Source organism: Lactuca serriola, chromosome 8, assembly GCF_051521515.1.
Source record: "Lactuca serriola cultivar US96UC23 chromosome 8, Lser_US96UC23_V15, whole genome shotgun sequence".
In the NCBI taxonomy this organism is placed as follows: Eukaryota; Viridiplantae; Streptophyta; class Magnoliopsida; order Asterales; family Asteraceae; genus Lactuca; species Lactuca serriola.
This window is the reverse complement of record NC_136415.1, coordinates 118,761,849-118,775,914: the sequence shown is the minus strand read 5'-3', so window position 1 is coordinate 118,775,914 and position 14,066 is coordinate 118,761,849.

Sequence of the window (14,066 nt, the reverse complement as noted above, 5' to 3'; positions counted from 1 at the left end):
AGTTCATGGGAGAAATTCCCGACATAATTCCACTTTCTGAGTTAAGGATGGATGAAAATAAGTGTCTAATTGAAGACTCGGAGGTGATTGTTGACCGCGAGACAAAGAACTTGCAACGCAAGATGGCCGTCTTAGAGCTTGTGCGATGGAAACATACGAATGAGCCAAACCTCATCTGGGAAACGGAGAGTGACATGATGGGTCGCTATCTACATCTGTTCGTTGTTGTATGATTCCGAGACGGAATCATCCTAAGGCGGAGACAATTGTAACGCCCGTGTTTTGACGCTAAGCATTGATACGATGATGTAATAGTTAAGGTCAACAAATATAACTTATTTTGAAGTAATAAAGAGGAATTGCTTAAATATTATGTGGATTGTGTGATTTTATGTGCATTATACTTATTTAAAAGATATAGTAAATTAAGAATGGAAATAAGTGCCAAAAATAAAAATATAGATAGACTCGATATCAATGAAGAAACATATAGTGCTCATGACAAGGATTTCAGATATAAAAAGAACGCCGAAATTCGAGTGATAACGAAGAAGTTGTGACCAGTCAAAATTTTGCGATAAAATCGACACGACGTTGTGTAACATAAAATGTGAGCTTACGATATAGTGCTTTTTATCCTTAGCGATCTAAACAAAAGTCGTAGTATATGTTAAAACAAGAGCGTCGATAAAAATAACGTCCAAATCTGACTCCGTATGAGGAAGTTATGAATTTTTTAAGATTTGGCATAATAGTGTGCAGCACGAAGTACGAATTTAGATCGAGCGACTTTTAGCTGACACAACCTAAAAAAGAATCAAAGATCTCTTCAATAGGAGCTCAATGATAAAAAGACAGACGAAAACGGACGTCGGATGACAAAGTTATGAATTTTTAACAGGCTTTTCCTGTCCCGGTCAGTTAAAAATAAAACTTTAAAAATAAAATCGAAACTAGCCGGCGGAGTCTAAACAAAAGTTTTAGAGTACGTTCCCGCCTACGCGTGGATATAAAGAACATCGAAAACAGAGCTCGTATGCTAAAGTTACGAATTTTAGAAGTCAAGTGTGTAGAGTACGAATGTTATCTGAGGGGAACGCACTGCGTAAAAGGAAGGAATGCCCCGCGTTCAGATACTAGGTCCGGAGTTGGACACGTCTCTCCATCCGATGAGTGACACGTACTTTACGAATATCAGACACCCTCCCTGCTCATACGCCTAGCGTAATGCTCCGGACGCCCTACGTATCGATTATGCCCCGCGTACACCGAAGTACGCTTTGCGGTCTCCCATTGTGCGGTTCTGAAGCAGGCTACGATGCACCACCTGAAATCCGACATGTGCCCCTTACGCATAGCATACCACTGAGGGTACACCCAACGTACCGTGAGGCTTCGGCCCTATATATACAAGTGTGATTCCAGCCTTAAATCTCGCACCTTAAAGCCTTTCGTTCTCTCTCTACTCTCTTTCTCTCTCTCTCTCTCTCTCTCTCTCTCTCTCTAAACCTCCCAAACCTAGGAAAATTCCTTAGCACTAAAAAAAGCCCTGGAGCACCCGAAGGCTCCAAGAAAAAGAGTTTTTCGGCTCGGAAAGTTCTGCCCCCGCAGAGCCTAGTTTCGAGCAAACCTCCTGGTTTCGTCAAAGGAAATGATATTGTTAAGAAGCGAAACGTTGTCCAAGTTGGAATGACCACTTTATCAGGTGAGTGCATAGTCACTTTCATCATACACATAGATATGAAGTATTTTATATAAATTATTGTTGGAAAATTGGTGTTAACCAACTTATAAAAAAAAGGTTTTCCCCATTTTTTAACACGTCCAAAATGGATTTAATATGAATGATAAATTAATCCTTTAAGTAAGGGTGTTGGAAGACAAAAATAAGAGTTTAATGGATGGGAGAAAGAAAAGAAAAGTTCAAGGACCTTTCTTGCAAATATTTCTTTCTTTCGTAATTGAAATTGTAATTAATATTGAAATTAATCTTTGTGATTACTAGAGATTGAAATTGTAATTAATATAGAAATTAATCTTTGTGATTACTAGAGGTGTTTAAATGGGAGGTTATAGAATATGTAGTATAAATACCACTACTCTACAACCATTTGAGGATACCAAAAAGAATGAAAGAAAACTCTTTTCTTCCCCAATTCGTCATCTTCTTTTTCTAGCTATATTGAGGATATGATCCAGGCCTATTGAGGGTTCGGGTGGTCTAGAAGAACCACTTCAAACTGTTGTATCCTGGGAAATAAACACCCGGTAGCAGGCGAATTTGTTTTAAGGACAATGTGTTAAACACATGCCTTAGTTTTTTTCTATTTTGTTATTTGTTTTCGTACATTACCATAATATTATTTCTACAATCTTAAAAAAAATTCATTTGTACGAAATGAACTACAAATTGGAAACAATTTTACTTAAATTTTTTTGATATTGTACGCTTTTCATAACGAAAAAAATGATTGTTTTGTAATTTTTAAGAACCTTTCGTCGTTAAGACATTAAGAAATTTATTTGTAATTAAGTATCTAATTTTCCAGCTTTGGTACTGATTCTATTAAGTTCCTAATGAGTTAAGAAGCTTGCTTAACTCAAAAACACAATTTAGGTGTTGCTGTGAAATGCTCTAATTTGTTCCAATCTTTGAAAAATCATAAGTTTGTCATGCATGCTCATTTTTTGTTGAAACCAATTCTCAAAGTTTTGTATATGAGTCTGCTTCATTTCATTACTTTTCGCTGAAATCTGTAAACAACTCTAACTATGGTGAAAAATACAATTTGCACTGACTGGTTAGTTTTTTAGCAGCTATGATACATATTTTTGTAAAATTCATAAAAACATGTAGAAAAATCATATGAACTTGTGAAAGTAGTCCCTGGAAAACTAAGAGACAGGGATATTGGATTATAAACTTAGATTTTACTTTTCAGAAGTTTAAGTGGGGCCAAAGTAGTCTTGAACATACTGTATTGTTTTGTTAAAAACAAAAAGGCTTTGTTTAGTCAAAAACGACTTCAATTTTATGTAAAACAGCTTTGGATATTAGAAAACAACTTGGTTTTACTTAAAAACATCACATTTTAAATAGTTATGTTGAAAGAAAACATTAGATTTCCTAATATCATAATTTATGCATCAGTTTTCTGCATGAGAAATCAGATTTTAGAATTTCTGCATCAGAAATCAAGTTTCATATTTGTTCAAATATAGATTTTTAATTATCTTGAGTTTCGTCCACGCAAGAGGCAAACGTATTTTCTTGAAATTAGAATTCTAAACATTTATATTTAGAGTATAAATGATTTCATAAAATGTCACCATCCAAAGTGGAACGATTTCCGAAGTAAACTCTACGGATGCTAACTCAAATGAGTGATGGATTGATATGGGTGCTACACACCATGTGTGCTCAAAGTGGGAGTGACTCATGAATTATAAGTTTGTCCAAGTTGAGGCAAAAATTTATTCTTGAAATTATGATTCTAAACAATTAAATTTGGTGTTTAAAATATACTAGAAATGGTATAACGTAACACTTAATGATGTGTTCATGTGTTGTATATTCCGTAGAAGAACTTAATGTTTGGATGGTTTTTGAACAAACATGGATTTTGTTTGGTGTTTGAGTTTAATAAGTATGTACTAACCTAAAAAAAGTATGTTTGTAGGTAAGATCTATGAGGACGGTGGAATGTTTAAATTCCATATATTGGCTAATGATAGGCCTGACAATTGGGTTGGGTTCGGGTTGGCGGGTCACGGGTTGACGGATTTTCGGGTCAGAAAACATAAACTCAACCCAACCCATATAATATATGGGTTGACGGGTTGGAGGGTCATGGGTTGGTGGGTTGGAAAACTCAAGCCAACCCAACCCATATAACCCGTTTAAGTATACGGGTTCGTGGGTTCACAAGTTAATGGGTTAAACCCAACCTATATAACCCGTTTAATTAATAAACAAAACAATTTAAAATTGAGTTTTTTTCAACATAAATTCATAAAATGATTAAAGTAATTAACATAAAAAAAAATGTTTTCAACATAAATTCATAAAGTCAATAACATCCAAATAAAAATGAAAAATGAAAACATTCATAGAAAGTGGATGCGTTCTTCGTTTGTGACTTGTGAAATAACGACATGTATTTTTTTCTGATTAATGAACCGCAAATGCAGATTAGTCACATACGAATACGGAAGGAATACAATGATACGGAATATTACGAATACGGATGGAAATCAAATTTAATTAATAATTAAAGATATCATTATATATATATATATATATATATATATATATATATATATATATATATATATATATATATATATATATATATACATATGGGTTGGTGGGTTGGCGGGTTGGTGGGTTGACGGTTGGAGGGTCAAAATTCTCAACCCAAACCCGTCTATTTTCAGGTTGGGTCAGTATCGGGTTATGGGTTGGTTCAAGAGTTGCCACCCCTAGCTAATGAGCCTAACATCAATAAGTTGGATAACTCTTCTGCTTACTTGCTTAAATTTCTAATCTGTGACATGCTAGATTTGGACATGTTAATATTGACACGTTAAGAAGGTTAATCAAACTTGAACACACACCTCATTTCATATAAGTCAAAATATGGATGCAACACTGGTGTTGAGTCAGAATTAAGACGTGATATGAAGTTGAATTAATGTAAAGGTGGAAACAAGTACTTTATCACTTTTATTGATGATTGCACTACACTTTGTTACATTAATTTACTTAAAAGTAAACACCAAACGATAAACAAGTTTAAAGTGTATAAAAGTGAAGTGAGAATCAATTCAACGAAAAGATTAAACTACTAAGAAGTGCTTATGGAGGTGAATATATCACCATTTGAAGAATTGTTTTGCAAATCTTGGTATAAGACATCAGATTATTGCCTTTTAGTCACCACAATAAAAATGGTGTCACAGAAAGGAAAAATCGTATCTTATAAGATATGTCATGTTGATAAGTTATGGTTTTCCCCGGTAAATGTAGGGGTAGCTATCTTGTAAGCTAACTACCTTTTGAACAAGGTACTCCAAAAGAAAAAGAATAAAACACCATACAAGTTATCGTCAGATATAAAACAATCTTACGAATACATTCAAATGTGGGGGTGTCTCAAAAAGGTTTTATACCTAACCCCAATGGTTTTAAGGATTGGACACTCGATTGTTGGTTGCATCTTTAACTGTTATACACAAAAAAAATAGTGTTTATTGTTTTTTTGTATAATAATGGAATCAAAAAATGCATCATACTTTGAATAATGTTTCCATGTCTTGATAAATAAAAGACAACTGATCCAAAAAAATTAGGCATAAAGAATCCTCTCATGAAGAAGAAATGGAGGAATAAGTAGATCATGATGGAGTAAAAGGGGACAAGTGAGAAATCATTTGGAGATGATTTATACATGTATATTGTTGAAAGAGAGCCTCAAACTTTCAAAAAGGAATTCACTTCCTTTGACATATCTCAATGAAAAGAGGTAAATAAAAGTGAAATGGATTCTATCTTGCCAAATCACACATGAGAGCTAGTGGATATACCTCTTGTAACATCCCAAAATTCAAGGCCAAAATTTCATTTTTAAATGAGTTATTACATAAAACCATCAGTATAAAAACTTTCATAATAGTTTCTCGTGTCAATAATCAAAACATATTATCATAAAACCATATCGGAGTGTAATCCCAAAGATCTCATGTGCGGAAAACATAGTGTGATACGTTGCGATCAAGCCGACTCCTTTCCTTCAAAACGAAGTTCCTGAAACCAAAACTGAAAACTGTAAGCACAAAGCTTAGTGAGTTCCCCCCATTATACCACATACCATACAAACACATAGCATACATACTGCCGGGCAATTCTAGGGTGCCCAACCTACCCGATTCAACCATTCTGGGGTGCCGACCTACCCAATACGGCCATTTTGGGGTGCCGACTTACCCGTGACAAGCCATTATGGGGTGCTGACCTACCCGTGTCCAACCATTCTGGGGTGCTGACCTACCCGTCAGTCCTAACAACCGACCCTCGGGGACTATTCCACCCCTACTGCTAGTATCACATATATCATAACATAAACATACTATCAGACATATTTGGGGTGTCCAAACTACCCTTCGGTCCTAACAACCAAACTTGGGGACTATTCCCCTCCTACTACCACTATGACATATAACATATCATGCCAGCATATAAACATATCATCACATACTGTCAGACATATCTGGGGTGTCTGACCTACCCTTCGGTCCTAACAACCGAACTCTACTACTATCACATATAACATATAATGCCAGCATATAACATATTAGGTAGTAGCAAACCTAGATGATACCAATAAGACAATCATCTAACATACAACTCCTACTGGTGGGCCGACATTGTGGCCGTAGACCCACCGCTACTGGAAGGTAACTCACCTCACACTACTGAAGTCCCGTAGACACAATCCCACTCTACTTAAGTCCCGCAGACTCAACCCCAACTACTGGATGACAGATTCCCGAACTGTCAACACCAAAATAACACCCAATTAATAATTGGGTCCCACTACATAACCATAAGTACATTCTTTGGGTAATTACCACATTACCCATAGCTTGGATTATTCAAGCCCAATGCCCAATCCATAAGCCCAAAAGTCCAACTACGGCTCAAAGCCCAACATATGGCCCAATTTTCCTAATTGGGCCCAAGCCTAAACATGGTCTCATTCTAAGGCCCAACATCATATAATCATTAAGGCCCAAACTATGGCCCCTCTATGGCCCAATTTTCTAAATTGGTCCCAAACCTCTTACATGGGCCTTACCCTAGGCCCATTAAATATTCTAGTCCATTTGCTTGACTTTGGATGGCCCATTAATAACGCAATCATCAAGGCCCAATGGAAGGCCCAACAATACACCCATGTGAAATTAGGGGTTCACATAAATGACGATTAGGGTTAAGTGTTTCTCACTTAACCCATTAAGGACTTAATCCATTAAGCAGTTAATCCATTAAGTCCATCATTCTTCTAAATAAGTCATATGGTGTGATTGGGCTTAATCAAACAATTGCATTATTCCAATGGCCCACAAGTGGGTCTCAATAAGTCCAAACCCATAAATCTAATATTCGGTTTTCTAAACCCTAATTAGGGTTTCCAACCCATCTTAGCCCAATAGGCCCATTAGTTAAGTCCTTCGATCCATTAGGGTCCATTAAGCCCATTAGACACATATTTGGGCTTTTATGCCCATTTAGCCTCATTGGGCCCATTAAGGTTTTAGTCCCTTGACCAAACATCCCCAAACTAGCAATACCAACACGACTAAGCACACCGCCACCCGACACGGCGGCCGGTGGCGGCAGGAGGCGACATTCACCACCCTAAGGTGGTGGTTTTCAATTTCTTTTATTATTCCAAGTTGTGATTTACATTATACAATGTTGAATATCAAAATAAACACACACTAAACAAATACACACAGACACACACGTAACCACCTTGTGGTGGCCGGCGGCGGCAGATGGTGGCAGCCACCACCCTATGGTGGTGGTGATGCCCTTTTCGAGCAATCCAGTCAAAACCCACACGTATCATCACGCCTTCAGCTTGGTGAGGGAAACCAACCATCCATTTGGTGGCGTATGGCAGCGACAAGTGATTTTACATCGACAGCCATCGCCTCGCGGTGGTAACGGTGGTTCCTTTGGGTTCCCAGTCGAGCAGCCTCCTCCCACACCCAAATCTTGAAGCAGAATCACACCCATATGAACTCATGAAGAGCTGTAGCAACGATTCACGGTGGTGGCTCGACTGGTCTCGGTGGTTTTCGCTAGAACAAGTCGTCGGCGAAGGGAAAATAACGAAGAAGGGTGGTGGCGATTTCCCGGAAGCTTGGCGGTACCGGTGATGTGGCTGACGAAGGAACCGAAGAGAATAAGTGACCAAAGTTGCCATGTTCTTGATGGAACAGCCCAACAGCGCCAACAACCGAGCGATGATCGATCGTCGGCGGCTCCATTTCCATCGGAAAGGCGCGACGGCAGATGTAAGATCGTGACTGGATGGTCGAATGTTCCCGTTGATGGCAGCGGCATAGACCAGACTCAACTGTCGCTTGGCGGCCATGGATGGTCGGAAGTAGAAGGGTAGGGGGCATAAGGTGGTGATGGCGGCTGCAAGAGGGAGACATAAGGGGGTGACAGCTGATGTTTCTTTAGGGTTAGGGTTTAGTGAGGGCAATGCAACAGTTATATATCTGACTCCTCAAACTATATTCCATGTTGACACTATCGGCCCCTCTTATCAAGATTCATTTTCAAAAGAAGTCTACAAATTACCAATTAAACCCCGCCCCTTGAATTCCTTTACAAAATAAGTCCGAATTTTACTAAACGGCCCCCATCTTCTAAAATCTTTACAAAACTAATCCAAAATTTACCTTTTTAACCCCTAACTATCAATTATGACATATTTAGCCTTCACCTCTCATTTCCTTTTAAATTAAATCGAAATAATTACCACGGAGCCCCTTCCTTCATAAAATTCTAACATTTAGCTCCCAAAACCAACATCTCACTAAATATCATAGATTTTAGGGCTACTACTCTTTGATAAATTTTATCTATTTATTTATTAAATAAATATGGTGTTACACCTCTCCCCCACTTCAATTAGATTTCGTCCTCGAAAGCACTCATTATCCTTCCTTACACACCCAACCAGTCTAGTAACATGGTCACCATCCTGGGCACACCCTAGCCTTCCCAGGGTAGCCATGACCAAACCTCATAAGGCCCTACAATCCGTAGATGAACGAATTTCTCGAAACAAGGTAACATTTACTCGATCTGAATCTGCTGTCTCGAGATGGTCTGCATCCCTGGCAGACCAGTCATACTGAATCATTATGGTTGAACCCAATCCGTTTATCCCACAACTGACTACTTAACTTCTGATTACTCGCGGTTCCCACTATAAAACAGGGCCACAGACCTAAATATCCTTGCATATTACTCATACTTGGTCAAGGCTCAGCTTATCCCGCTGTGAGTGACTTGGCACTTCCCAATCAACCAGCTATTACGTCTGTATTCGCAACCTAAAACACAAATACTAACACTGTCCAAGTGATGAAACTGCCCTAACACTGAACTACCTGAAGCAGTATTTTGCCGCATAGCCTCTTACCAAAACCTATCGAGACCTCCCTGGTATCAAGTCGTTCACCAATCATCTGAAATTCCGGTAACTGGACCGGCTGCGGAGCCAAAAGGCTCCCACCTAGTCGTCTCACACAACTTCCGAACGATATCCTTCTCTGGAACTAGTTGCCACTAGTTATCATGCCAATGCAAACTCTACTACTTTCTGACATAACCGATCGGGTCCATGCGTCACATCCTTTCATCATCCAATCCAAGACTAAAAGTGATTGCTACCTAACCAACGGTAGCATTACATCACAAAGGTCATTAAGCAGTCCATTACTTCCCTGATCTCATAACTGTAGTGGTGTTTCTACAATCTTATCAATTGCTCAACTAGATCTAATCCATCTGGGTAATACCGAAATCCAATTTGTGGATTTCCATATCCTCACTACTGCACCCGAACTGGTGGATACTGTTGTTCCTTCCGCGTTCTAACAACACGCTCATGCCATCTACCAACCTAGTGAATGCTACGGCTACAACCGCAGACTTACAACACTCTATCACTATCTAGCTTCTAGTGAATGCTACAGCTACACCCACAAACTTACAACACTCTAACACTATCTGGCAACCTGGTGAATGCTACGGCTACACCCGTAGACTTACAACACCCTAACACTAGCTGCCAACCTGGTGAATGTTATGGCTAGACCTGCAGACTTACAACACCTTAACACTATCTGCCAACCTGGTGAATGCTACGGCTAGACCCGTAGACTTACAACACCCTAACACTATCTGCCAACCTGGTGAATGCTACGGCTACACCAGCAGACTTACAACACCCCTCACACTATCTGCTGCTAGTGACTGCTATGGCTACACCTGTAGTCTTACGACACCCCTCACACTATATGCTGCTAGTGAATGCTACGGCTACACCCGTAGCCTTACAACACTTTCCATACTATCTGACTGCTAGTGAATGCTACGGATACCTCCCGTAGTCTTAAAACACTTTCCATACTATCTGACTGCTAGTGAATGCTACGGCTACTTCCGTAGTCTTACAACACTTTCCAAACTGGGTCTAACACGCACTCGACCTAACCCTCAACTGAACTTGAGTCCTAACCGGAACTCTAACCTGGTTCCCGAAACCTACTATCACGTGACCCCATTGTATCAGTACCATACCCATACCCGTGATCAAAGCGTCACGATAAACCATGAAATCATCTACACCCTCTGGCAGTGTGAGAATTGGTGCCTTACACCACCGATGTCTCAGACTCTCGAAGGCTGCCTGCTCCTCAGGCCCCCAACGAAAGGCCACTGACTTCTAGGTCAGTCAGGTTAAAGGAACCTTAATCTCGGAGCATTCCCGTATAAATCTTCGGTAATAACCCGCTATACCCAAGGAATTCTGAATCTCAGATGGAGACCTCGGAATCTTCAACTGCATCACGGCCTCTATCTTGGCCGAATCAACTAGAATACCCATTTGGTTGACAAGGTGGCCAAGAGATTGCACCTTGCGCAACCAGAACTCACATTTGGAGAACTTTATAAAAAGTCTCTCCCCCACTTAGATTCGACTAAGTCTTCATAGTACATGAGAATTGAAGGATTCCCAATCCTTCTCGCTTTCTAATATCCCACTGATGACAACTTGTGCCTGCCAATGCTAGCGTTTAATCGCCGAGTAAACCTTGAGATCTCTTATCCTCGGAAATCTCGATGAGTACTCTTGAAATCTGATCCAGTCTGACACCTCAGTCCATCTAACATGCTGTCAATTGAAGACGTTAATCTTTACTCTAGCTGACGAATCCTCGTCCCCACTCCCAATTTTGCAGTACCACTGAACTCCAACCGAACACAGCCCATGCGAAAACACAATTCTCTTGAACATCCAATGACCAACCAGTTATGCATCTAACACTCGCGACTGACACTACCCTTTTCCTGTCACCAGTTCTATCCTAGCAACAGTAGTGCCTTGAACTCCAAAGTTCATCCATAAACAATTACCGACCATACCTGAACAATGATAGAACCCCCGAACGCTGACTTCACTGGAGAACTATAGCTCTACTCCTGACCGAGTATCCTCTAACTAATTCTTCTGAACAGATCCCGACAAAGATTCGGAATAATAACGGTACACGCAAAATGCATTCCACAAGATGCGTCCGTCTGTGGTTTAATCAAGGACCTTTCGACATGCAGGATGGCATATATGATCCTTGATAACCCAAACACTAGCAGAAAACCGACCTGAGATCTGACTTATCCAAAGTCACTCGCAATCCCAAAGAGATACGTATTCCAAACATCCATCTAATAGTAGTAGAGGATGGCATACTCGCAACATCTGGAGGAATCCTAATCACCTCCAGTTGACATGATCAACCCTGCCACATCTGTAGAAACCTAAACCCTTGGAGTGACAAACTCCCTCGTGTACTCTCTCGTACACATTGCACTGACTCCGACCCTACTGGCCTTTCACCCGATGATCGGAGGTGACGGGTCTCTTCCCGCGACCCTCAACTATATGCACCTGGTACGAACCTCTCTTCTCAAAGCGCTCCAAATTGATCTTGCATCTGTAACTTCTTGGAAATCATATCCTTCAGGGCCTGACACCCTGTCACGCTCACTATCTCGCTTGCCAATGGCTAAGCTGCAACAACTGGAACATCCTCTATCCCCAAACTGGGTCATAAACTCTTTCCATGAAGCTTCTTAGATTCTCCAAGACTCTCACTGCTTCGAGTATGGATCCTGTGCTTTTAGTAGTACGGGCCCAATACTACCGTCCACACCTATCCATACTTTCCTCAGCAATCCACCCGAATCCTCCAAGTCACTTCCTCAAACTAGTACTCCTAAGTCTCAATCATCCTCACTACTAACCTAGTGAAACATATCCTAGGCTTCCTTAGGTTTCCGTACGCACCCAGTCCTCAGCTGCTGAAAGATTCCCAGTAATGTCAACTAGCTACCTCATGAATATAGCCACACGCAACAGAGATCAGATAATCCTTTGAGTAAAAGACTCATCCTTAGAACAGTTAGACTCAAATGACAGCTATGCAATAGGGTCATATTTATCACTCTGAGATTATCCAGCATGTGCCACATGTGACTTAGCATGTTCACTTAATAGCTAGCTCACATTACTAAGAGTCCTACAAAGCACAAAGCAAGCAACATTCGGACAATGTGAAATCTAACCATCATACTCCAATAAAAATCATTCTATGCTCTAAACAGGAATTTGTACATGCAATTCAAAGGCTCATACAATCAGGCATAACCTAAACAGGCTATCCTATCACAGATTGATCAGTACTAGCATGCAAGTCTACAAGCACATACAATAGGCATATAAGGCATCCTCCTAGATCCTTAGCCCTAATCTAGCATTCAGTTCTCATAATCATATCATAACTGATGGGTTTTATACAAACAATCCTAAGTGTGCATGCAACCCTAGTTTGGATCTATGTTTTCACTATTAGATACACAACATTATGAACACAAGAATAAAACCCTAATTTGCATTGCTATTTTCGAAATTAACATATAAGGTTGGATTACATACCTCTTGTTGTTATATTGCAATAACAACTTAAATCTTCAAATCCTAAGTCTTGAAAGCAAGCACCATAAGTGTAGTGCCTCTAATGGCTCACAAACACCACAAGCAATTGGAGAGGCTTAAGATAGAGGAGGGAGGAGATGGAATTCGTCCTTGGGACCTTTTAGGAGCATTTACACGAATTCTAAAGGCCTAGGGGTCTTTATATAGGGTTTAGATTAGGGTTTCAGTCCTTATCCTTATCCAGTTGCTTGCCCACCAAGCAACCACAAGATAAGCCTTGAAAAACCCTTATCTACTTATCCTTGGACGATTTTAAGGATATCATTATCCTTGAATTCGTCCATCCTTTAACAAGGATAAATATTGCCCTATCTTGCAACTATCTTATAATTACAATTCAGCCCCTCTAGTTTAATTAATTACACTTGATCACAAAATTAATTCCTAATTAATTATTGACCAATATTAATTAAACAAATATGATGTTTCCTTTAATATATTATTCTTATAACATATTAATAAATCACAATAACCTCTCTCTCTATTTAATTTCTCCAGTCAAGTTGCTTTGGTGAAGGCAACCCAAAAGGACCATGCACAACCGGGTCAAGTACTTACCAAATATGGTTACGGGCTTAGACACTAATCCAACAGTCTCCCACTTGGATAAGTCTAGTAACCAAAAATGTAACATGCAACCCGATTAGCAATCGTAGCTCTCAAAGACATTATCAAACTCTGATCTTATCAGTAACCTGTCCTCTAGATAAGGGATCGTACAGTCCTCTGTTAGATATCATGCTGACAATTCTATGGAATGATTAGTCAAGCATTTAGGTTTCTCGATCTCCGAATTATTTGACATAGAACTTAATCGAACACATCAATTTAGTTCTGACCAGGCCCGGCACATAAGTCAAATCAAATCATCGAGCGGCCGAGATATCTCTTCTACCCTCTTAGGATAAAATTTACAGATAAACTTCGACTTATATGCATTTACTTATTCAATAATCAACTATACACAACAATGTGTTTTATAACATTGAGTTACCAATGCGTTTTCGCATTATCAATGTACAATCAATTAGCAAATAATAAACCATATATCTAGGTTTTAAGACTATATGATATTATCGTCTTGCGATCACCTTTTATATATCATATTCCATACGGTGATTCCAGCAAGCGCGGGTTTATTCCAATGCTCAAAACCAGTTCATAAGCACTCATGAACATCGTAGCAACCCTTTGCTATGT